We start from the raw sequence: 23,788 nt of genomic DNA on the forward strand, positions 1-23,788 counted from the left end.
ATAGCATTATACAGCGAAACTTTGTTGAAGATTGTAGGCACCATAGCCGCCTTCATTCATATTAAATATAAGAAGTAATTAAGCTTCTTTTTGTTGTTAGTCGTCTGAAACAAAGGAGCCACCACTCAAAACACAGGCCCTTTTCAAAGCCATTGAGGCACTGGCCAATGTGAGGCAGAGGGGTTTGGCTGGGGGCTGAATGCAAACACAGAGGTCTGAGCGTTGCTTTGGTAGAACTGTCTGAGAGAAAAAAACATATGCAGCCAGAAACACCACAGAAGCAAACACAGAAGGCAGCAGAAAGCCAAGGACAGATAGAGAAACACTTGTAGTATAGCCTGAGAAAAAGACAAGAGAGCTTTTGGGAAGAAAGCTTGGGGGGGGGAGGTTGGAAGAGGCTTGGTATACTGGGCAAAGAAACTGTCTCCTGTTTGATTCCTACTGTGTAAAGGGAAATAGAAGTCTGTGTGCATTCTTCATAATGAACCAGAACTGCACGCATGTAAAGAAATACCTATCTTCAATTTCTTCTCCTGATGGAAACAACCTGCAAGATTCCAAATATTGGCTAATCACTTAGGTCAAAAGAGGTAAGAAACAATAGTTTCATTTGGAGAGGTTTGGGGGGGGGGGGGAATCTTATGTCAATCCCTTGATATTCCAGAGACCAGTGCTATTTAAAGATTAGAGATAAATTAATAAATTCCCCTCTTTACACAAAAACCTAGATTTTGTGCCTTACTCACTTACTAGTATCCCTTTAAATACAAGTTGATTCACATTTGAACAATGAAACAAAATGATGGTAAAACATTCCCTTGGTAATTAAATGTATGTGCATAATTAACTAACATATTTACTAGTAGAGATGAGCAAACATTTCAAAAATTTTACTAGAATATTCACTCAATTTTTTAAACAAATTTGATATAAATGAGTACACACTCTCCAAGTTTTCTTTCAGACAATATGCTAAAGGACCAGATTATCATCAGGACAGATACATCATATTTTAAGCAGAAAATATCTTTCAGTCAGGGAGCAGAATTATACCATGTGACTTTCATCCAATCAAAGTTTGAATTTTGAGATGCTGGTCACTTGTAATGGTCTGATCACAGACAAGCAACAAACCAGAAAATATTTGGAGAAATAATCTATCAAAGAGTTTTAGGCAAATTTTCAAACAACAAATAAATTTAAATGCAAGATGTTCAAGGACAATTTGATGCACAAATGTCTTTAAATTTCAATACAATTATTTGTTGTGAATTATTAATAATTATTGACTCTGCTGTGATCTATCCAGAGGTATTTTAAAATATACTGTTACTAACTTAGGGGCTGCTCTACAATGGTTTCTCTAGTGTTCTTTTATCACCTTTAAAAAGAGTAGCTCATCAAAGAATTAAAAGAATTAAATGAAGGGTCTGATCAAATTCTCCTTAAGGGCAGAATAACCTCAGCAGAAGAAGAGAGATGTGTGCATCAAAGGAAGATTGTGGGTATAGACTGGGTGTCTGCAAGTGAATCAATAAGCTGATCAAGAGTGTTAATGCTGCTTGGAGTGTGAGTATTAACTAATGTGAAGTCCCTTCCACAGTTGCTGCTGAGAAACCTTAGGCATAACGTCAGTAGGAGGAGTGGTCATCAAAGCTGTGCAAGACGGTAAACTTTCACATAAGATGACTCCCGTTTCCATGATCCTTCCTCACTGGATCTTTTGGGTTTGGATGCCTTGCACACTCCATAGCCCACTAAATTCTTCTCACTACAGGGGAGAATCATATGAAAGCTTTGTGAAACATACCTCATGGAGTTTTCAGTCTCCCTTCTCCCACCTGCTGATTATTCTAAGGGAAGAGGCTCTATTTACATGTAAGCGGAGTCAGGATGAGCTCCACCCTGACAGCTGGTGGTGAGGTGTGGCAAGTTGTGGAAAAGAACTTCAGGGGCTGATCTCATTTGCATAGGCACACCCACCCCGCCTAGCATGAGCCCATAGCTGCCCAAATGGTCACTTTGGCTGCTGTGGGATCCCCAGTTTCTCTGTTATTGGGACAGGAAGAATAAATTGTTATTTTCCTGATTATGTGAATCAAGGACAGTGGTACCTGTACTTGGCCTTTTGTTATGATGGAGGGACTCGCCATCAACTAAGTAGCACTCGCTAAGCATGGGACATGGGTTCCAAAACTCAGTGAATTGAGAGATGCTGAGAACAGATATTAATACCTGGTAGTATGGGCCTTACATGCTAATTGCACTGCCTCCTTTCTCCACTGTGGAATATCAGAGCTAATTTTGATTCCATTAGGAGTCTAGTTACACGCTGCTGAGTAGAATTCACTTTGGGCCACTGGTGCAGAGGCTCCCATATTACAAGCTGAAATCACAAAAGAGCTAAGCTTACTAAGAGCTGAAATCACTGAGTGTTGTGTTAAGTAGTGGGGGAGCCTGAAGATATATTGCTGAGTAGTTTGCTGGATGGCTGGCAGAGCAGAGTGGCTCTTGGAGCACAGTGGTTCACGGCATGGCTGGAGCAGCTCATGGGGGCGGCTGGCAGAGCGGAGCAATTTGTGGGATGGCTGGTGGAGCAGAGCGGAGCCCCATGGAGAGGTTGGGGCAATCGGCTTTGGACCACATAAGGTGCCCCTTAACCCACCCCCATCTCCACCCAGGTTGGGGGGGTAAAACTCTGCAGATAAACATTCAAACTCTGGTGCTGCACTGACCAGGGACAGAGACTTTGGGTTGTTGGACTTTTGGGACTTTGGGTGACTTTGGGTTGCTGGACTCTAAAACCAAAGGGAAAGGTCATGCCCCAATTTGCTTGGGGTGGGGTCTTTTTGCTCATGGGTTGTGTTATGAATCCTGTTGGTGTTGTTTCCCCAACATAATGCCACATTGTTTCTCTCTGTTATTAAAAGGCTTTTGCTATACTCAAACTCCGTGCTTGTGAGACGGGAAATATTGCCTCTTGGAGGCACCCAGCGGGGGTGGTATATATTTGTCCCAGGTCACTGGGTGGGGGCTCGAGCCGGTTTTGCATTGTGTTATTGGAATGAAACCCCTAGATACTGAACCCGGCCCTTGTTGCTGCCAACTCTGACGGGCAGAAGGGTTACATACACACTGCTACAATATCCCAGCCCAGAGCAAGCCCCAAGTGCAGAGAAGTGATTCACTGGGCATCATTCTATTATGTCTGGGTGTAGGGATTGCTAGGCTTTCCCCTTTGTCACCAGGGCCGACTCTAGGTGAGGTGGGCTAATTAAACAGGAATGGCCAGTCGTGGGTGTCCCAGAATTAGAGAGGCAGGTCCTGTTATACATACAAATATTTTGGAACAAATTCAGTCCTCAGTTACACTTATCCAGTCCCGTTCTTCCTTCCCCCTCCCCAAGACAAAGAAAAAGTTATCTGAAACTCAATATGGCATAACCCAGTTGTTATATTCCTACAATTCAGAGCTATTAAAGCAGGTTGTTGGAATAATTCACAAGCATTCCAAGACAAAAATATATGAATAAATAAAACTAAAACCAATAAATCTACACAAGTTAGCAACAGCAATTAATCTGTGTCGTGTAGTGGAAGAGATCTAATGTGGGAAAAGAGAAACAGCCTTGGGTTAATAAACTGGTGAAACCAGAAGCCCACGCTATCAACAGCAGAGAAAGGGATGAAGGTTGTAAATATCTAATATTTAAATATCTGAACTAAAAAGAAAAAAAAAGTACATTGTAACTATGAGAACTAAATAAGAGAAAAGCTTATAGGTAAATCCCCCCTCAATCACATTAGGAGGAATCCAGAGTCTGTTGAATTCAGCAAAGTTATTCTGGATTTATACCAGTATGGCTGAGAGAAGAATTTGATTTTAAAGCAATAAGGAAACTAAACATATGCTGGAATTGGGCAGATGGCTGAATAGGCTAGGAAGAGCTGAGAAATTCAGTTGGTGAAATATGGATTTTTCATTTAATATTTTTAAACAAATCTTATGGAATGCAGTTTGAGTTAAGATTGACCAGAATTTACAGGATGAGAAGAGAGTAAGTTTCTTGGGAAAACTACAAATGCCAGGACCACCAACACATTTTTCCCAGGGTATTTTTCTCTCTCTTCCCTCTCTATTTCCCTCTTTCCCCACACTGCCTCTTCTTTCAAAAGGAATAGGAGTTTACTAGATTTCCCAGTACTGAACACTGAAAACGTCCCTAGAACAAAAACACTGAAGAACCATGAAACAGAAGTTAAAAAAAAAAAAAAAAAACCCTACACAAGAAGGTTTAGAGAGCCCAAGGAAAAGTATTAGAAGGATATTTGTTGCAATACCTATCAAATTCTCCTTGGACCTTGATTCAAAGTTAAAACAAACAAACAAAATACAAACCAACCCCCGCCCCCCCCCCCAACCAAATATCCCAGGTTCTTGAAAGGAGTGTTGGACAGTTCTTAAAGAATTGCTTAGGTGTACCACCCATTTCAAATTCAGCAAAGAGAATTTCTACCACTTATGAGTGGAAAAGTTCTCTGCTTTTCTATAGAGCAGAGGAAGGAAAGAGTACTCTTATATACCTACCTGCACTTATTAAGGGTAAGAGAGGGTTCACGGAGGCCCAGATTCTATTAACCAAGATTTGGGTTGGAGCAGATTCTTATGGACTTGAAAACACGTAAAAATGGAATTGCTGACACGGATTTAACTTTAATAGTTCCAACAACACCTCTATAATTATTATTTAATATGTAAATATCAGATTCCTTGATCAGTACTGGGGCCTTATTGTGCTATCTACACATATAAAGACATGATCCTAGCTTTGAAAAGCAACTATTTCTTAAAGTAGATGGAAAGGTAATTGTTCTTAAAACTGGGTTGTTTTGCCACAACCCACATTAGTAATGGGCAGCAGGTACAATTCTCTTCTGCCACTGTATTTGAAAAACAGATGGTCAAGAGCCAAAATCATTACTTTTTGCTTTGAACACATACAAGTGGTAAAATATTTGTGGATAAGTTGCAACAGCCATTTTCCAAAGATTACATATTAAATAAAGGAACGAGTGTCTCTTGTGAGGTTTTTCGGGTTTTTGTGGGGTTTTTTTTAATTTTCTAACCTGGCATAATACATTAACGATGTATCATGTTGCATTACATTGCCTATAATGCGTTCTGCTATAGTACAGTGTGTTAAATTTAGCTAATAACTTCCCACATTATAAATTACCACAAGACAATTTAAACACAATATGGTCAAATGCGGTCCCCACACCTCTCCATAGTCCACACTCCATCCAACATACAGATATTTTCAAAAATGGGAATATGTAGCAGAAGGATAAGGACTGATCTTTTTTGCTCCTCAACCCATTATTTTGTTATACCTAATAGCTTACAATCCCAGATCTCTCACATCGAAACCAGGAAGATTCACTGGCCCTTATTTATTTTTGGCAGTGGATACAACAATGTTTTGTACCAATTGGCCAGTATATGAAAAGGAAAGTAGGAGAGCAGAACTGCCCAACATTCATAAGATATTTTCTCCTGGGGATTCCTTAGAACTTTTCTTTCAGTTTCAGTCTGCACCTGAAAGGGTTTTGCTTTGGATTTCTGCAAAAACGTAAAAACACAATTGAGTCTAAATTTCACACTTTGGAGGCCTGATTCTCAATGTAGTTCCATTGATTTTATTTCACATCCAATGGAGTCACTCAGGCTTAAAACTGGTGTAAAATACTCAGGCCCTTGCATTTTAACCCTGCAAAAATTAGTACATTTCACATGGTTTTCAGTTTGAACAGTAAAAATCAGGTCAGGTTTGCTGAAAGAGTTGTGAACTTTGGCCAAGCTGACCTCAGTTTTAAGTATATAACAAAAATTCAAACTAGACAGGTTCCACTTGTTTTTTGTTCTAGGTAGGAATATTTTAATATTTAATATGGTGGTTAAACAAAGGTAGAAAATATATGATTATGTCTCCAGCTAAAACTCACATGAAATATAATTGTTTTTCTGCTGTGTGATATAATTTCACTCAGCCATCTGCGTGGGCTGTAAGTTTGTTATCCCCAAGTGTTGTGCTCCTCTCTCTCCTACTAAAGGAATCATTTTAGTCTCAAAACTAATGAGATAATAATACTGGGATAAATTGTGCAGCCAGTTACACCTATGCTATCCCCTCGGAGGGATCTGTATATTTTGATAGAGCATTTTCCTTTTCCTCTCAGCAGATGGCAAGTCATTTTAATTATCAGTTTACACCCTGAAACCTCTTTAGCCTCATCCAGTTGCCCTTTCAAGGCCTACCAAGCAACAAATACATTCATCCAGCTAGGCCCGAGGACAATCTGAGACTTTTTTAAACCATAACGACAACTTACCCACTTGTGGTGGGATTTACCCTCTTGTTTCTCCATGAAGGCAGCCAATCATGCAGGAATCAGTGTCTACTACAAACCACACAAACTGTACCACAATCACAATCACTGCTTTCCTCTTTCTCCCTTCACCTCCCTTATTGCCCTGTTGCTGCAGTTCTCTTAAAGCAGAACACAAGCAGTTCCAAATGTGTGTACTGTAACTGACTTCAGTAGGAATTATTCATACCTTCACTGGAAGAACAGTTTCCTGTGTGTAGAAGAGCATGCCATCAACCAGTATTTCTGACACTTTTTCACATTGTGGTTCTCATTCATCCCATTTTTTCCAATAGTACGTATTTTTGCTTGCTCCTCCTGTTACATTCTGGATGTTCAACCAGGTATTTTTTATTCCTAACTCAATATTCTGCCCTTTCTGGTCTCTTTCTGCATTATCAGTTAAATGTTTCTTCAGTTGCCTTATTTAGGAATTTCTCCCCCCACTTAGTCAATATTTTAGCTGACTGTCAATATTCAGAATCGCTCACCCAAGATGCTAGGCTACTTTGCACTTCATGCAAATACACTTCCCTGAGGTGTCACGGCCAAGAAAATTCCATACTGTTTCATTACTCAAACTAGAACCAGTGGAGGTGTTGCAAATGAACAACCAGCAAACCTTACGTACATTCAGTCAAGAGCAGCAAACCGCTTTGGTGCTTCTGGTCTCTCCTCTTTCTCCTCCTAGAAAAAAATATTTAAATATCAACCATCCATCCATTATATATATTCCCTTTTTTGAGTAACAGCAAGAGTAGTAAAGAGAAGGCAGAAGCTGATTTCTATCCAGAATCTACACCTAACCACTGCTTTAACTTCACTCTGAATGAAGTAGGTGAGCACAATTCAGACCCCAAAACATATTTAGTTAGGTAAAGAATGAGATGATGATTGGCCAAGAGAATTATTCAAATTCTCTTAACTTTTGCAATACGTGAGCGACTGAGCAGTTTCAGACTCACAGGAGCCTGGCTATTCAGCACATCTAGATTCACCTCTAGGAGTTCTGCCAGCACAATCTGCTGGAACCCAGCTTGATGCCATTAAGCAGCAAAAATTCCAGCTGGGCTGAGAGCACAGTAACACAGGGCTAGGAGCCACCGAGCGATAATTTGGAGGGGACGGCATGGCCAGATGCATCATTGTTTCAGTACATCTTGCAGTGAGCATCCATCAAGGAGCCTCCCTCTCTAGAACATCAATTAGAATTGAAAGCTGTTCTGTTTTTGCAGAGAACCTACATTCTCCAGGGTGTCAGTGCCATCTATTGGGTAACTGACCTCTGCTTAGAGCTGGTCAGAACATTTCAGGTGGAATTTTGTTTTGTCAGAGGTGAAATGTTTCATGAAGGCATATCGGTTTGGATGACGTTTTCTTCAGGAATGTTTTAGAGTCACTTCTGACCAGAGACACCAAGAAGTTTAGGTGTCTATCTGTAAACAATCATTGCAACACAATTCTATTTTTTTGTAAAAAAAAAAAAAAAATGTTCTAAAGGGTTGGTTTTTTCCCCCCTTCCATTCCAATGTTTGAAATTTTGAAATTTGGCATGAAATGGAGTCTTCCAGAAAGCTCTATTTAAACCCCACTCTCTTCCCCCCTTAGGTTCTATGACGTCCTGACCAGCTCAGATCAATAACCCCTGTGTCAGCATGACTCCCAACCACACACTATGGATGATGACATCAGACTCACCTTGAAAAACCTCTGAACTATATATATACACTAATTAAAACAGAAAACTTCACAGATCTCATGAAGTGAGCATCTTCCACCCATGCCATAGTGCGATAATTGCACATGAGAGATAGGAAAGTCGTATTAAAATTGTTAAATAATTTAACTGAAAACTATTGTTCAAGAGATTTAGCTAGCTATTTAGCTATATCTGATCAGCTTTCTCCCATGCATTCATGGAAAATGTGTTTCTCCTCCATTTGCCAACCTATCACCCTTCTCTTTGTCCAGTCTTGATTTGGGAAACAATGGTGGTATTGTGTTGATCCTTACTCTTCGCTGAAATCTCAACTTTTCCATAGTGAGTGAAAGGCAGTAGAATGTAATGTCAGTCTGCTGATAAAACAAAATAAAAAACAGAAGCAATCAAATGGCATAAACTGGGTTTGTTTGAATGAAAAATAATTAAATACATATCTGAATATGAGAATCAATATTTCCAGTTCATTTTTTTTCAAATCTTCCAATAAGCCATCCAACATGCTGAAGAAATCCCAGAGTTGTAAAGACATGTATTGATCTGCTACTAAGTAATCTACAAGTCTTCCTCCATACAAAACTGGGGGCAAGATTCACAAATGGTGGTATAGGAAGGCATAAATCATACATTCTTGTGCCGACTAAGTCCTTTTCATGGACACAAAGTCACATTCCATATGGCCTGGCACTAGAATGTGCTTACTGTACATAATATATTTTTAGGATCTGTAAGTCAGATCAGTGTCATCAGTTTTATTTTTTAACACTGCTGCTTATTCTTCATGCTTTCTGATATGCAGAATACATGCTTCTGATGGGTAAACCTCTTTCAAAAGCAACTTTTTTCTCTATAGGTGTTCTCTGTACCTAATTGACAAAAAGCAGGTATGCCATTGGTAATGCCTTTGAAAGATATGTGCCACTTCATGTTACTACTCAGGAATTCATAATAGCCAAACTCTCTTGCTTGAGCTCCATGAAATTCTTCCTTTATCCTAGGTTTTTCACTGAAGCCAATGAATTCCTGAGCTTCATGTGTTGACTTGCACTTACATGGCTGAAGAATGGGGACGTTGATATCCAATCCACTGATGTGGGGTTTTATTGTGTTGAAATTTTATCATAGATGTCAAACTCTCTCCACTGACAGCTCTCTGGCCAGAATTCTGCATGATGCTATTTATTCTCACTGGAGTTCAGATTTTACTCATGAACTTCCAGTTCCCCATATGATTTCTCATGGTGTGTTTTCCAAACCCTGCTGCCAGGTCAGCATACTCTAGCGCAAAAGATTTTTTTTCCTTTCTTTGGAATCACATGCTAAATCTCCAACCCAACTTGCCAACACACACAAAAATGAATCACCACAGCCCCCTGCCCCCATAAGTCCTTGTCATTTTCCAGCTGACCCCGCTGAAGTGAATCATATAGCACTACACAGACCTGCAGCTTTGTGATCTGTGTCAGGTCACTCAGTGTTTTCAAGATACTCTAAATTATTCTTGACAAAGAGCAAAGATATTTGTTCCTTTTTTATTGCACAACTGAAAATATAATCAATTGCTGCTGAAGTCTTCTGTGATTATTAATTTTCAACATTAAAAAGAAATTGTGATTTTTCTCTTATCCAGTTTGTATATTTTCTTCTGTCTTTCATTACTCAGTTGGATATTCTGTTAGGCTCTTCTTACAAATCAACAGCTTGTTCAACTTATGCAACTGACACATAGCTTCAGCAGAGCTAACCTGCTTTCCTAAACAATCTTAGTTGTCTTAGTTTTCTATGTACAGCGAGCTATCAGTTATTTTTCCCCATTTGCTCAGCTTAATGCATTTTCCTAGCCAAGCAAACTTGGTCATCATTTGTGATTTGGTTCTATTTATTTTAATGATGGTAACCCAGGCACAGTTAATGCAGCAAATCTTTAGCCTCCCTCTTGGTGCTTTACTTGTTTCTAGAGTATGGTTAAGTCACATTTTCTCCTCCAGTCAGCCATGAGAGTCTGTTCACTGTGAGATTCCAGATGGTGCACTCTGAAGAGTCATCCTCAGAGTGTGAAAGAAGAGGTCACAATGTGAAGGACAGAGGGTAATATTCAATCCTGTTAGTGTTCTGAAGGGATAATTTTAGTTTAAAGAAAAATAAACTTTTTGCCCTTAATTCAGCACAGAACTTAAGTACATGTTTAATTTTGAATCTTAAGCTTCCTTGGTTTCACTAAGACAATTCTCATTCTTATGGATAATCATATGCTTAAATATGTCGCTGAATCAGGGCAATAGAGATTAAGGTCCCAGTCCTGTACCAAGATCTGTGTGGGTGAACCAAATAACAAAATGTATTTAGTTTACTCTACTTAACCAAAAATCCAAAGAGTAGAAGAATTAGTGAGGTAATGCAATCTGACTAGTCCCTTAGGTACACTGGCACAAAAGTGCCCCATTCAATTCCACTGATGTACATGGTTTTCAGATGACCTGAAATGAAATAGTGGGAAAAAGAAAATTAAAGTGTGATGATGAAAAATGTTATCCATGATACAGATTCTGATACAAGGAATTCCTGCATTTATTTTTCCTTTTCATGGAGGAGCCACAAAGAGCTTAACTCTCCTCTGTCATAGAAACAGCACAGTCACACCCTGTAGAAATTTTCCATATTATAAACTACTTAATATATCCTGACTGCTTGCACTCAACTATATAGCCCAGGCCCTCTTGCTATGGGGTGCCTACATCTCACAGGACCCCAAGAAATCCAAGGTAACCACACAGCCAGAAACACAACCTCCCTCCTTCCAAATATTTGGATCATTCATACAAATAGAACCACTGAGTAGCTCTGACCCACTGTCATTCCCACAATGATAAGAGAGTAGAGTATATTGGAATCGTAGTATCAGACATTGTCCACATATCTTCTGATGAGGGGAATCTACCACCCATTCTACAACATGCGGTATTCGGTTCAGAAGAAACCTCCATGTTACGCTAGTGATCTTGTAAACTACCAAACAGCATCTAATCTCCCTTTTCTAAGCAACCTAACTTAGAAGCTAGAAAGTTATCTGCCAACTCTCTCTGTTCCTGAACATATATAAATGTTTTGTGTATTGTATTGTGTGTGCATATTTTATATACATAATATACATGCACAATATTATGATTATAATATATATAGTATTTTATTGTTGAGGACTCGAACCCCAGATGGCACGACTCATTGTCTGACCGGAGAGAGGCAGGCAACACCAGCAAGGTCCGAACACAAAGCTCTTTATTGAAGAGTGCGCACAACAATAGAGAGCAGCCTGTCTCCAAAGAGAACCAGCAGCCTCTAAGTAAAACTAATAGGTTTTTATAGACAGTTCCGTTGCGTCACAGATTTATTCATAAAGCAGCTCACCCCTCCCCTATGTTAGTTAAAATCCTCTTTCTCTATTATGCATGCACTTCTACCCCCTTATTGTAGATAACTTTTAGCAAATCGCAATGCTTCACTAACTTTCTTATCGGTATGGGTGTCAACCAGGAGACGAGGAGTTAAGAACACACATAACACAAGAACAGGGAGTGGAAAACAGTGCCTCCTATCTCAACAAACTGTTCCCAGAACATTTGGTACAAAAATGCAGGCCTCCCCTTTTTTCTTACTCCCTGCAACTTAAACAAGTATTCTTTTATTCTATTTATCTCGTTCAGGGACTTTCCCAGCAACCTTTATTGGCCTGACTTTGGTTCGGTTGGCATAACTGCTTCATATTTAATTTTTCTCACCTAACATTATACTTTAATATATAGTATACAGTATAACTATAATACTATAATTATATATAATTTTAAATAAACATAAAAACTCACACCAAAGTACCTGGGGCACAAACAACGATTAACAGTTAAATAGTTAACTTTACTGTGAGGGTCATAATGTCCATACATTCATTTTCTATTGACCTACTTTTGTTGAAAACCCCCACTTTCTATTCCTGAATTGCTGAAACTTCGGTTGCCTCTCAACATAAGCAACTGCAGTTATCACTTTGATTAAGTTTCAAGAAAATGAGCACCACAAGCAAGGAGGAGGAAAACAGACCAAGGGAGATTAGTTGGGGCTCAGGTAAATACATAGAGAGCCCTTCATCTCTAGGTCACTAGTTCAAAACATATATAGTGCTGCTTCGTCTGACTGAAAATTGTTATTGTCACAATGAATGTTTGATGTCACGGGCGTTGATGGCCTCAGACCAGTTCCTGGTGGACAGATATATACATCTCACAAAAAAATAAACCCGCACAATTGCCACTAATTGGCTCCCTTCCTGGCAGTTTCTCCAGAGAGGGCAAGGATTGAATAGGTGCAGAGATGAAACTACCCTCTAATCCCTGAAGGTGCTCAGTCCAGATTAGAGGATAAAGCAGGTGGTTCAGTGAAAAGGAACTTGGATTCGTGGTGCAGTCCATGCTGTGTAAGGAACCCCAACATGCTATACCTCTTCTGTGGATAATTAAGACCTTTAGTTTCCAGGGCTGTGTCAGTCTGACTTCTTTCACCAGCACTAACTTCCACTTAAAAAAACAGAAAAGAAGGAAATGGGGGAAAAGAACTACTTTTTGCAGTGCAATGAACTATTTTAGTCTCCACGAAACCCCTCTTATTTACTGCTGAACAAACAATTCAGCCCCAGATTATTGTAATGACCTGACAATTACATTAGATCTTCTTTCCTTCTCTCTCTCTAAACATTTCTGAGCACAGGAAATAACAAGAGTGCTGCGAGGTTCTACCCTAACCTCTAAAACATATATTTCACTAAGTCTTCTCTCTATAGCCAGCTGGGATATGCTTTCCTAAATGAATTGCTCAAGACACAGAGTGGCCATGTCTACTCTTTTATTCCCTGAAATAATGTAATTAAAACAGAGCAGAATCTTTTCTGAACTAAATAAATTCCCTTCCCAGAAGTGATAGTTTTTCATGTTACTGAGACGGTGAAAGGGAAATATAATTAATCTACTGCCCCTGTATCAAGACCAATAAAAATTAAGCAATAAAATATAATCTGATTCAGCCATTAGCTCAAATGAATTTTTCATCACCTGTTAGAAACTAAATCATAAATTATTTTTCAACAGCTTTTTAATGAGATGAAAGATAATCAGGGTCTGCAATAAAGTGCTGCAGTATCCAATTTGAATAATCACTCTGTTTTATGTGAAAAATGAGACCTTTGCATCTCTCTTTGGAAACAGACAAAATTATTGTTTAAGACCTGTGAGAATTAATGATAAGGTGACCTGCTCAGAAACAAACTTGAAGGTACTCAAGCACTGTTTCCAAGTCCAAGGATGTCAATGGTAATCATTCTATTGACTCTCGTAGGCTTTGGATCAGGCCCTTTGTTAACACTAGAGTAGAAACAGATAAATCATCTCAATTGTCACATTGTTTATATCAATGCTTTCACAGTCAGTGAAGGTTAATCACAAACTTCCCTGTTAGGAATTTGCATAAACATGTCATATTGGTCAGCTCCTTGTTGTCTATGCTTGTTGTTAACAACAAAGCAATTGATCATCTATAGGTACACATATTCATACATCCTTATCTCATTGTCTGTCAGCATTCACTGTTGTATGTTAAGCCTTAAAGACACTGCATTCCGATATTATCTCTAAAGCCCCCTATAATATTTACCATATTGACCCTAATACTTCTTTCAGAGGAGTGTGCAGAAAATAGAAGATCTTTTACAAATTACAAACAAATTTTGTGACACTAGCAGCCATGTGCTGAACTCAATCACTCATTGCATCCATTTTCTCATCTGTCAGCTGTTTATTTAGATTAATAACTCTTTGAAATAAGGACCTTGCCCTCATTCTGGTCTGTGAAATGCCTAGCTTAGTTCTTGGTGCTGTATTAGTAATCAAATACCACCACCACAACCACAAACTGCCAACATCAGAATGGAATGTCAGAGCATCCAGTCACCAAAAGCTGCTTGCGGGGCCGGAGGGGTAGTTTTTTAATTAATATTTTCTCTTCTTCTCCTCCCCCACCCCATTCTCCAAGCAAGAATCACAAAAAAACAAACCCACTATCCTCCACACAACAAAACTATCTTCCACTCTGAACTCGCCCCTAAAATGCATTCACATTTGGCTCCCCTCGCTTCTAAGGCTGTCATCAGTTTCTTACCACCCAGTAATTAGTACCAGAACTTAGGATAATCTTCTATTTAAAGTGTTTTTCAAAATTTTATGGGGCAGAGCCACAGCTAGTATAAATTGGCAAAGTTCCATCGACTTCAACAAAGCTGCATTGATTTATAATCAGCTGTGTCTTTAACCTCACAACACTTCCCTGTGAAAGCAGGTCATTCCCCCCTCCCCCCCTATATTTTTCCAAACAGAAAACTGAGTTAGATAGATTAACACCTCATTTTCAGCCCACGTTCTCCACACACATGTGCCTAAAGTTTTCGACATATATGCCTGGGCTTTTCAATTGCAGACTCATGCATGCCTCTTTCAGTAATTCTGTTTGCAAGCACGAGTGTTATAGATTGCACACACATACTCCTTGTTTCAGAGTAGCAGCCGTGTTAGTCTATATTCGCAAAAAGAAAAGGAGTACTTGTGGCACCTTAGAGACTAACCAATTTATTTGAGCATAAGCTTTCATGAGCTACAGCTCACTTCATCGGATGCATCACTGTATTCCTTGTGCGCTCACATAGATGTAAGAACTGTTCGGGGGTCATGGAAGTGTGTGCAAAATGTATGTGGAATGTGGATACATAATTTTTCATACTCACTAGTGGAGACTTGGAAGAGGCCTGGCTAAACATTTGGCCTGGAAATAGAATGCTGAAGCATGAATTCCAGTCCCCTGTTTTAAACTATTTGGTAACACTTCCATCTAGGCAGGGAGTCAAAAATAGTTCCAAACTATGTCGTACAGCTGATTACCACCATGGTGATTAATAATTATTAATGGTAAAAGTGAAAAAAAATTGCTAAGTATTGTTGCAAGCACTAGAATTAATTAAGGGATAATTTGTATGGCATCAGTATTTTTGCAATAAATGGCTTTCACAAGTGATTAAATGCCAAAGCAAACCTGATGTGGTTGATAATCAACAGCCATTTAATACAAGTATACTTTCAACATCATGAGCATTATCCTTACTACAGGACAAGATTAATAATAATACCTAGCACTTACAGAATGCTTTCATATTCAAAGCACTCTACAAGTATTATCTAATTAATTCTCAACACTGCTCAGTGGAGCTAATGCAGAGACAGAATTAGAACTCAGGGGCTCTTGATTTCCAGGCTTATCCTGAATACAACAGAACATATCTTTAACTGCATTCCACTACCCCCTCCTAAACTGGAATAAAATCTTCTCTCTCAGGGACTTTTGAGCCATACTTTTTCCAGGACCTTCCAATAACTCTGAGCCTTAATGTTTTGGCATAGATCTCGGACAACACTTTTGTGAAGTTCCCCTCAACCAGACTCAGACTCCTGTTCACCAGGATCAAAACTATTGTGCAAAAAACTGATAGTTTTGATGCGTATAAATGGAGGAAGATAAGCCTCAGTATACGTGCTAAATTTGTTATTAATAAAATTCAGTGTTGCCATAAGTACTGATAAAAAGGACAAATGTAAGTGCCAAGTACATCATTACAGAAGTACTTATAAGTACAAGTATGCTGTGGAAATAGTACTTATGTATTGCCCAATGCTTTCAATTCCCATACTCCCTGCAGTTATCTGGTCAATATATGGACAACTACCTAAACAATATAAACACCTAGTGGAAGAGAAAGAAAGGAAAAAAAAGCAGCAATGACATTTTATCCATATATAGACATAAGCATGGAATAACAATGAAAAAATCTCTTTATCAAATGTAAATAAAATTATAAAATTCCATATTGTTACAGATAGATAGAGAGTGAGAGCGAGATGTATAATTTTTCATAATATACAACATTTCATTTTAAAATCTATATATGAAAAGGAATTTTACAATTTTATTTACATTTGATAAAGAGATTATTTCATTGTTATTCCATGCTCATTTCTGTATATGAATAAAATGTCATCGTTGCTTTTTGTATATATAATACACACACACACACACACACACATTATGCTCAGGCAGGCTCCAGTATCCCAACAGCCCCTTCAGCACAGGAGCATGCCCAGTGATTGGTAGACATTTCTTAACCCACCCTGCATGGGTTGCAGCTACTGAGCTTGTTCTCTCAATGCAGGACACTGAGAGGTGTGTGTCTGCCTGGTCTCTACCCCCAACCCTGACACACACAACCTTCAGCTGGGCTGGTCTGAATGTCCTCCCAACTGCTGGTTGCAGTGACACATCAGAAGTGAAGAGTGCAGGGTCACCACCCTTCCTGATTGGTGGAACAGCAGGGCCAACAGAAAAAAAACAAAAAAACAAAAACTTTGCAGCCATTACTGAGGTCTTTAAGCTCCCAAGCCAGGACAGTGGGGCCAACCAAAGTCCAGGGCAGCTGGAAGGGATGTGATTGTTTTTTTTAAAAAAATCTATTTTGAAAAAGTACTTGCTGGTAAAAAAGATATTTATGCTTTAGGTAGAATCATAGGGTTAGATGGGAGTGCAAGGGTCGTCTAATCTAAGCCCTGCCAAGATGCAGGTTTTGTTGTGTCTAACCCATCCAAGACGGATAACTATCCAGCTTCCTTTTGAAAACCTTCAGCGAAGAACCTTCCGCATTCTTCGGAGGCAGTCTGTTCCATTGTCTTACTGTTCTTACAGTTAGGAAGTTTCCTGAGATTTAATCTAAAACTGTTGTGCTGTAGTTTAAGCCCATTGCCTCTCGTCCTGCCCTTTGTGGCAAAAGAGAACTGTTCTCCATCTTTTTTATGGCAGCCTTTCAAGTACCTGAAGATCGCTATCATATCCCTGCCTTAAGCTCCACTTTTCCAAACAAAACATACCCTGTTCCTTCAGCCTTTGCACATATGGCTTGCATTCCATCCCTTTGATCATCTTTGTCACTCAACTCTGGATGCTTTCCAGTTTCTCTTCATCCTTTTTATACATTGGTGACCAAAACTGGGCACAGTATTCTAGCTGAGGTCTAACCAGCAATGAGAAGCGGTACTGTCACCTCCCATGACTGGCATGTTATGCCTCTGTTAATGCAACCTAAAATTGCATTTGCTTTCTTTGCAACAGCCTTGAGCTGCTGACTCCTATTGAAGTTGCAATTCACCACAACTCCCAGCACCTTGTCAGCAGTGCTGCTGCCAAGCCAGTTTTCCCCCATTCTATATTTGTACATTTGTTTTTGCTTCCCTAAGTGTAGCACACTACATTTGTCTGTGTTGAATTTCATTTTGTTGACTAGAATCCCAGTCTCCGATTTATCAAGGTCCTTCTGAATTTTAGCTCTACCCTCCAAAATATTGGCAACCCCCGCCCTCCCCCAGCTTTGTGTCATCTGCAAACTCAGGCTGACTGGTCTACAGTTCCCTCCTTTTCCTCTTTTTAAAGGTGGGCATTATTTTAGCTCTTCTCCAGTCTTCCGGGACCTCTCCTGTCATCCATGAGTTTGTAAGTATTATTGCCAGGGGCTTCAAGATTTCTTTAGCTAATTCCTTCAATACCATCAGTTGAACAGTATCCAGCCCCGCTGATTTGAATTTATTCAAATTAGAAGATCTCTGATGTGTTCTTTACTTATCCCAATCTGCATTCCTTCCCCTTTATTGTCTATAGCAACTTCACTAGTTGTCCGGTCACATGTTATTTTTTGTGAGAAGACTGAAGCAAAGTAGGCATTGAGCAGCTCTGGCTTCCTGTCATCTTCTCATCAGCTCACCTTCCCCATTGAGCAGCAGACCCACATGGTCCTTGATCTCTCTTTTTTGTCTGACATATTTGAATAACCTCTTCTTGTTGTCTCTAGCATTCTTTACGAGCTGTAAATCATTCTTTGCCTTGGCTTTCTTGAGTTTGTCCCTACATGCTCATGCAATTCCCACGTATAATTCCTGGGTGACATGCCCGTCATTTAAAGCTCCTTGTGCAGCCACATTGGCCTCCTGTGACTCTTCTTATCTTTCCTCTGCAACAGAATAGCTTGATGTTTTAAAGGTACCTTTAAAATATACTTAACTACAATACTGAGTACAGAATATTTAAAGTACGTATGCAGAGTGATTCGGAATACTTAGGTATGTACTTAAGCATGGGAACACAGATATTATTATAATTTATTATTAGGATTATTTCAAACTTGAAGTTGCCTTTACTGAATTTTTTGGAGATACAATTATTTTTTCATACACATGATGCTTGGAGAATATGATAGCATACATACTTAAATTTCAGTTGCTTATTTAATTATATGATGTATTCAAGCTAATTAAGGGAATTCCTGGGAGGTCTCTGCTTTCTGTCAACATGACAGGCCCCTTACTGTCAGGAAAGATAAAACCATGTTTGTTACCTCCATATATGATTACAGACACGGGAATGCAGCTTTATAATTTATTTTCGATTAGCGTTCTATATTAATTTTATTTTATATTATGTTTTGGAAGATGTATATAAGGTTTAGTTATTATGATTCATGCTTTCTATAGAATATTTGACAGGAATCTTTCATTGCAAATTTAAATTTACTGCAAATGGAAGAGTGCAAACCTAGAAACTGTTTGGTCAGAAAGGCAAACCGCCCTAAGAATTCCTTATTAAAGACTCAGAGCCTTATCGAAGGCACCAGTCTGATATAGAGATTATCTCTATTTCAAGAAAACAGGCTTTATAAGAATGTAAGGATGCTCTCTATTCAGGGTCAAAAGGGAGAGATGCTTAGGGATGGGTTATCAGAGTTGTTAGTAAATATTAAGCCTTTTAGTGCTCTTTTCCTTTTTGTATCTTAACTTCATTCACATATTAATTATTCTCCAAAAATCTGTCTATGGTATTAGCAAAGAGTGTGTTTGAATTCTAAGGCCAGAATGTTGGTTTATACAGTAGAAAGAAAAGGAGTACTTGTGGCACCTTAGAGACTAACAAATTTATTAGAGCATAAGCTTTCGTGAGCTATAGCTCACTTCATCGGATACAGTGGTTCTCAAACTTTCGTAATGGTGACCCCTTTCACATAGCTAGCCTCTGAGTGTGACCCCCCCCATACATTAAAAACACTTTTTTATATATTTAACACCATTATAAATGCTGGAGGTGAAGCGGGGTTTGGGGTGGAGGCTGACAGCTCGTGACCCCCCATGTAATAACCTCGCAGCACCCTGAGGGGTCCCAACCCCCAGTTTGAGACTCCTTGTTTATAAGCTGTGAGTGACCTATATTCAGGAGTTCCATATGAGTGAGTATTGGACTATATTCATTATGGCTGATGCCTCCAAGTCTGAGAAAAAAAAAAAAAAAAAAGATGTCCAGGAAAGAGATACCCTCAAACTACTAAAAATGTCTTCAGAGGACTGGGTGATTGATAAGTGACAATTTTTATTGCAGATGTTCTCTGTAATGCTGAAATGGGGATCCGTTAAAAGTTGTTTTTGGGAACTGCCACTTGTCCCATCTGTATACCCTATAGGTGTAGGTATTTCCTTGCTGAGACACAGGTATAAGCTAAAGTAATAATGCAATGAGCCTACTGTTATACAATAGCTTCGCTAAATTAATTAAGGGATAAGGCCCCAAAAGACTTGGCATTAGCAGCTAACCAAGAGTATCCCTAGATCATAAGATATCACAAGAGAGAACGCTGTAATAACTGAACTGGTAGTAAGTAACCACAAGATGCTAGTTTTATACCAGTTTGGGATGTTTTTAGTCCAGGACATCAACAGATGTCTGATCACAAGAATGCCATGGTAACTAATTGACATATATGCTAATAAACTTGAGATTAAAAGGATTAATAAACTAAGGGAGAAGGGCACCCCAACATTAGTAGGGTGAGGAAATACAAATAAGAAAAAGGAGAGAAACACCTACTGAATATGCAGCAGGCATAGTGGCATCAGAATAGCAGATTATAAAAGTTGTATCCCTGCCTGGGTGCTTTGGGAGGGAGAGATGTAGCTCTTGGGAGATGCCAGGTTTGGTGATGGTGATGATGGTGAGTGAAGGAAGATGAGGAAGATGGTAACTATCACTTCAGGTTGTTTTGCAAGGGATGGTGTAAGTCAGTGGTCCCCAACCTTTCTGTGGGAATAGCACATTCCTATTCCCAGGAGACTGTGGCGGGCGCCAGACACCCCGCTGCCACCATTCCGCCGACAAGTGGCAGCGGAAAGACCTGTCGCCACCGAAATGCCGCCAAGAAATGGCAACGCTTCTCGGCGGCATTTCGGCGGGTGGTTCTCCAGCGGCCGCACTCGGTGGCGGCATTGTGCCCGCGGGCACCACGTTGGGGACTCCTGGTGTAAGTGTATGGATGATCAGCTCATTCTGTATTATCTCTACCTGCCTTGCTGGGTTGGAATGTTTGTACAATGTTACTAAAACTATTATAAATATGTTATTTCCTAAGAGTGAGTGTTGCAACTGTGCACATCAGGGCACCAAACTGAACAGTAATTTTGATAATACTGGGCCTGATGTTTGGAGAAATTTCAAAGTGCTAACTGCGGAAACTAAATCAGTAATGTGATCAGTATACAACCAGGGATCGTAATAATGACCATATTAGAATTCCCTTTTAGTTTAATAAGTCATGTAACCTAAATATTGCATTAAAGGAAATTCCATAAGTAATGAAATAAAACAAAAATATTAGAACACATGGTGAAATTAATCATGGGAAAGTATTTTCCCCCAAAATAATGGATTTCTTTGTCTTGTAACCTGTAAGAAGATAGAGGTTTGAGGGATGAGGTGGGGAGTGCAAAACTTCCAGCATCCCATGAACTGCATAGGAAAGAGACACAGAGGCCAGCTCTTTTACTTACAACAAGCGTGGTAATGTGTCTATTCTTTCTGTACAGTGGTATACTAATTTCTGATTGATAATCTTTGATTAAATAATTCCATCTGAGCCCATTTGACAATTTCCCATCATTATTGAACTCAAACACACAATGGAGCTATAAACTAAATTATAAAAGTGGGCTTCTTTTACCTCTCTTCATTGCAAATAGGAAAACATTAATTAAACCCCCACAAAAAATATCTAGAAATATCCTTATTGAAACTCATTGTTTTTACAAACACACTACATCTACAGTCTTTAAATTTAAGGGAGAACATACGTGGTTGGAAAGGTTTTACAGAAGATATTGATTACTTCTAGCTTATGTTTCCACATAAAAGGTAAAAATCTTTTTTGTCTCACAAATGCTTAAGATGGTAAAAGCTTCTTTTGAGATTTATATTTGCAAATTTTTTCATCTAAATGTAAGCTTTCAAATAATAATTGCCTGATACCATTGTTTTGTAAACAGTAAGTATTGATGTACAAATATCACAATAGTAATGTACACATAGAGCAGAGTCATTGTTTTGGTATAACTGGTTACTACTGAATAGCAATTTGTATATAAAATATTTATAATAATTAGGGCATTAGTTAGTTATCTGGCAGTGCTTAAGCAACCTTTTTTACCAATGCCAAAAGACAAGAAGAACCTTTCCAGGGATTGTTATGAAGAAAGAACAATTCCTTCTCTGATGACTATTTAAGTTTCAAGACATTTTTTAACAAGTGAGTTTAAAAGACTATTTTGAGAGCTGAAAGAACTTCATATAGGAAATAGCAGTGTTAGGACTCATTTGAAACAGAACTTCAACTCCTATTAAACCTAGAAGGAACAAAAGTGATATCTCAGAAAATGGACTGAGCATAAGAAAGCATTAAAACTCTAACCTTACAGATGTTCTGATAGTTTCCTTCTTCAGGGACAAAAGCAATTAAAACCCTGCTGTCTGCATACTAGCAGACTGTATATTCATGAGCTAAAGATGCTGACAAGACCAACCCACAAAGGTGTTCACCAATTAATGGTGACAGCAGCTGATATTTGAATTCAGCCAAACCCTGAAAGAAGTATGCCTTCCTTCTTCAGTGGAACTATGGAAAAAAGAAGGGTACAAACTGATCTGGACATGTTGGCAAATAAGGGCAGACACAGGGATGGATTTTAAGTGGCAGGTTGCAAATTTTATTACACTTAACACAGGGGAGAAGTGCTGTCTGCCTTAACACACATGCTCTCATCTACCACGCATTTTACAGAATTTTACTGGGGCTTATAAGAGTCATACCATATAACCCACAGCTCAGGGTAGACTCTCCTCAGCCTACCCCTATGACTAAGCTTTCTCATCTGAATCCTATCACCTCCGCACCCCGCAAGGGGGACAACAGATACAGAAAGGGGGGAAATTCAGCCACCAGAGGCTACAAATTCTCCTTTATCCCACAAACACAAGGCCCATCAGCAAAATCCAAGGTCTTTTACTTCAGGGAAATGGTTCCTTTTAGTCTTTTAACTGCACTGGAAACTGCCACCGGGGGTTGCCAGCAACTACTAGGTGAGTTAAATTCCTCTGAACTGAAATACACTCACATATACTTTATTACTCCCACAGCCTTATATTGTCTAACACTGTTATTACAGTCATATGATTATCCTCTTACCCTGATGCAGTTTTATACACTCATTATACTCTCAGCACTCATGTAAGCCCTGCTGGTTCACTTCATCTCTACAAGCAAACAGCAGCAGCAAGAAGGACAAACTAGCAGCCATCTTTCCGTTCAGCCCCATTTCTGCAGTATGATGACATCACAGACTTCAACATCATTAGTGGGATGGAGTTTGCTAAAGCACTGCTAAGGAATTAAATTTAACTTTTTCTTGTAATGATTTTGAAAGGATATTGAAATTCTATTGTAATTTAAGGTATTAACTGCTTCTGCTGTTAAACACTTGATTGTTTGGACTATGTGTTCCTGGAAAGGAAACATAAGCTAGCCTTGGTAAACAAAGAGAAATAGTGGGATTTAATTTAAAGTTAAGATTTTTAATGTTCATTACATTGCATGTCTCAAGACTACTTCTTGAACAATTTATTTTAAGTAACTGAGTTAAAACAAACACAAACAAAAAACCACCTTTCAGTTTCATAAGGCTTAGTTAAGATCACTTATCTCTGCCCATTTATAAACTGTTTCTATTATCCATGATAAACCAAACAAGATTCACCAATCCTTAAATGAAATTCACTTGCTCATCTATAAACTGTTTTGGTTATCTAGGATACACTAAAAACATGACTCAGTGTTGGTTTGGGGAATAATATACTTTGGTTTTAGTTTACCTACAGAAGAATGTCCTCACTAAAGCAGACCTACTTTTGAGGTGTAATCTCTATTGAAAGCTCTCTACAAAGAGACAGACAGAAGAGATTGTAACTGAAGTAATCATTATTTATTGCTTATGTCGTGTTTTGTTTTATGTTGAATTTCTCTTTTTTGATTAAAAAAAGTCAGTTTATAATTGCATTTATTTGGCTTGTCTTAATCATGGAGTCCCCTAAGGCAAGGCAAAGAACCACATGTGACTAAACTAGTGGGAGACACATTTCTGAATTGGT

General features: G+C 38.9%; 1 long non-coding RNA gene across 1 annotated transcript in view; it reads left to right on the forward strand.

Moving 5' to 3' along the window:
* The first annotated feature begins 471 nt into the window (after positions 1-471).
* LOC141981472 (uncharacterized) overlaps positions 472-23,788 on the forward strand; it is a 39,618-nt gene continuing 16,301 nt past the window's right edge. Inside the window, exon 1 of the long non-coding RNA XR_012637791.1 lies at positions 472-590. This is a non-coding gene — a long non-coding RNA (uncharacterized LOC141981472). The remainder of the gene's footprint in view (positions 591-23,788) is intronic.

This window comes from Natator depressus, chromosome 2, assembly GCF_965152275.1.
Source record: "Natator depressus isolate rNatDep1 chromosome 2, rNatDep2.hap1, whole genome shotgun sequence".
Lineage (NCBI taxonomy): Eukaryota > Metazoa > Chordata > Testudines > Cheloniidae > Natator > Natator depressus.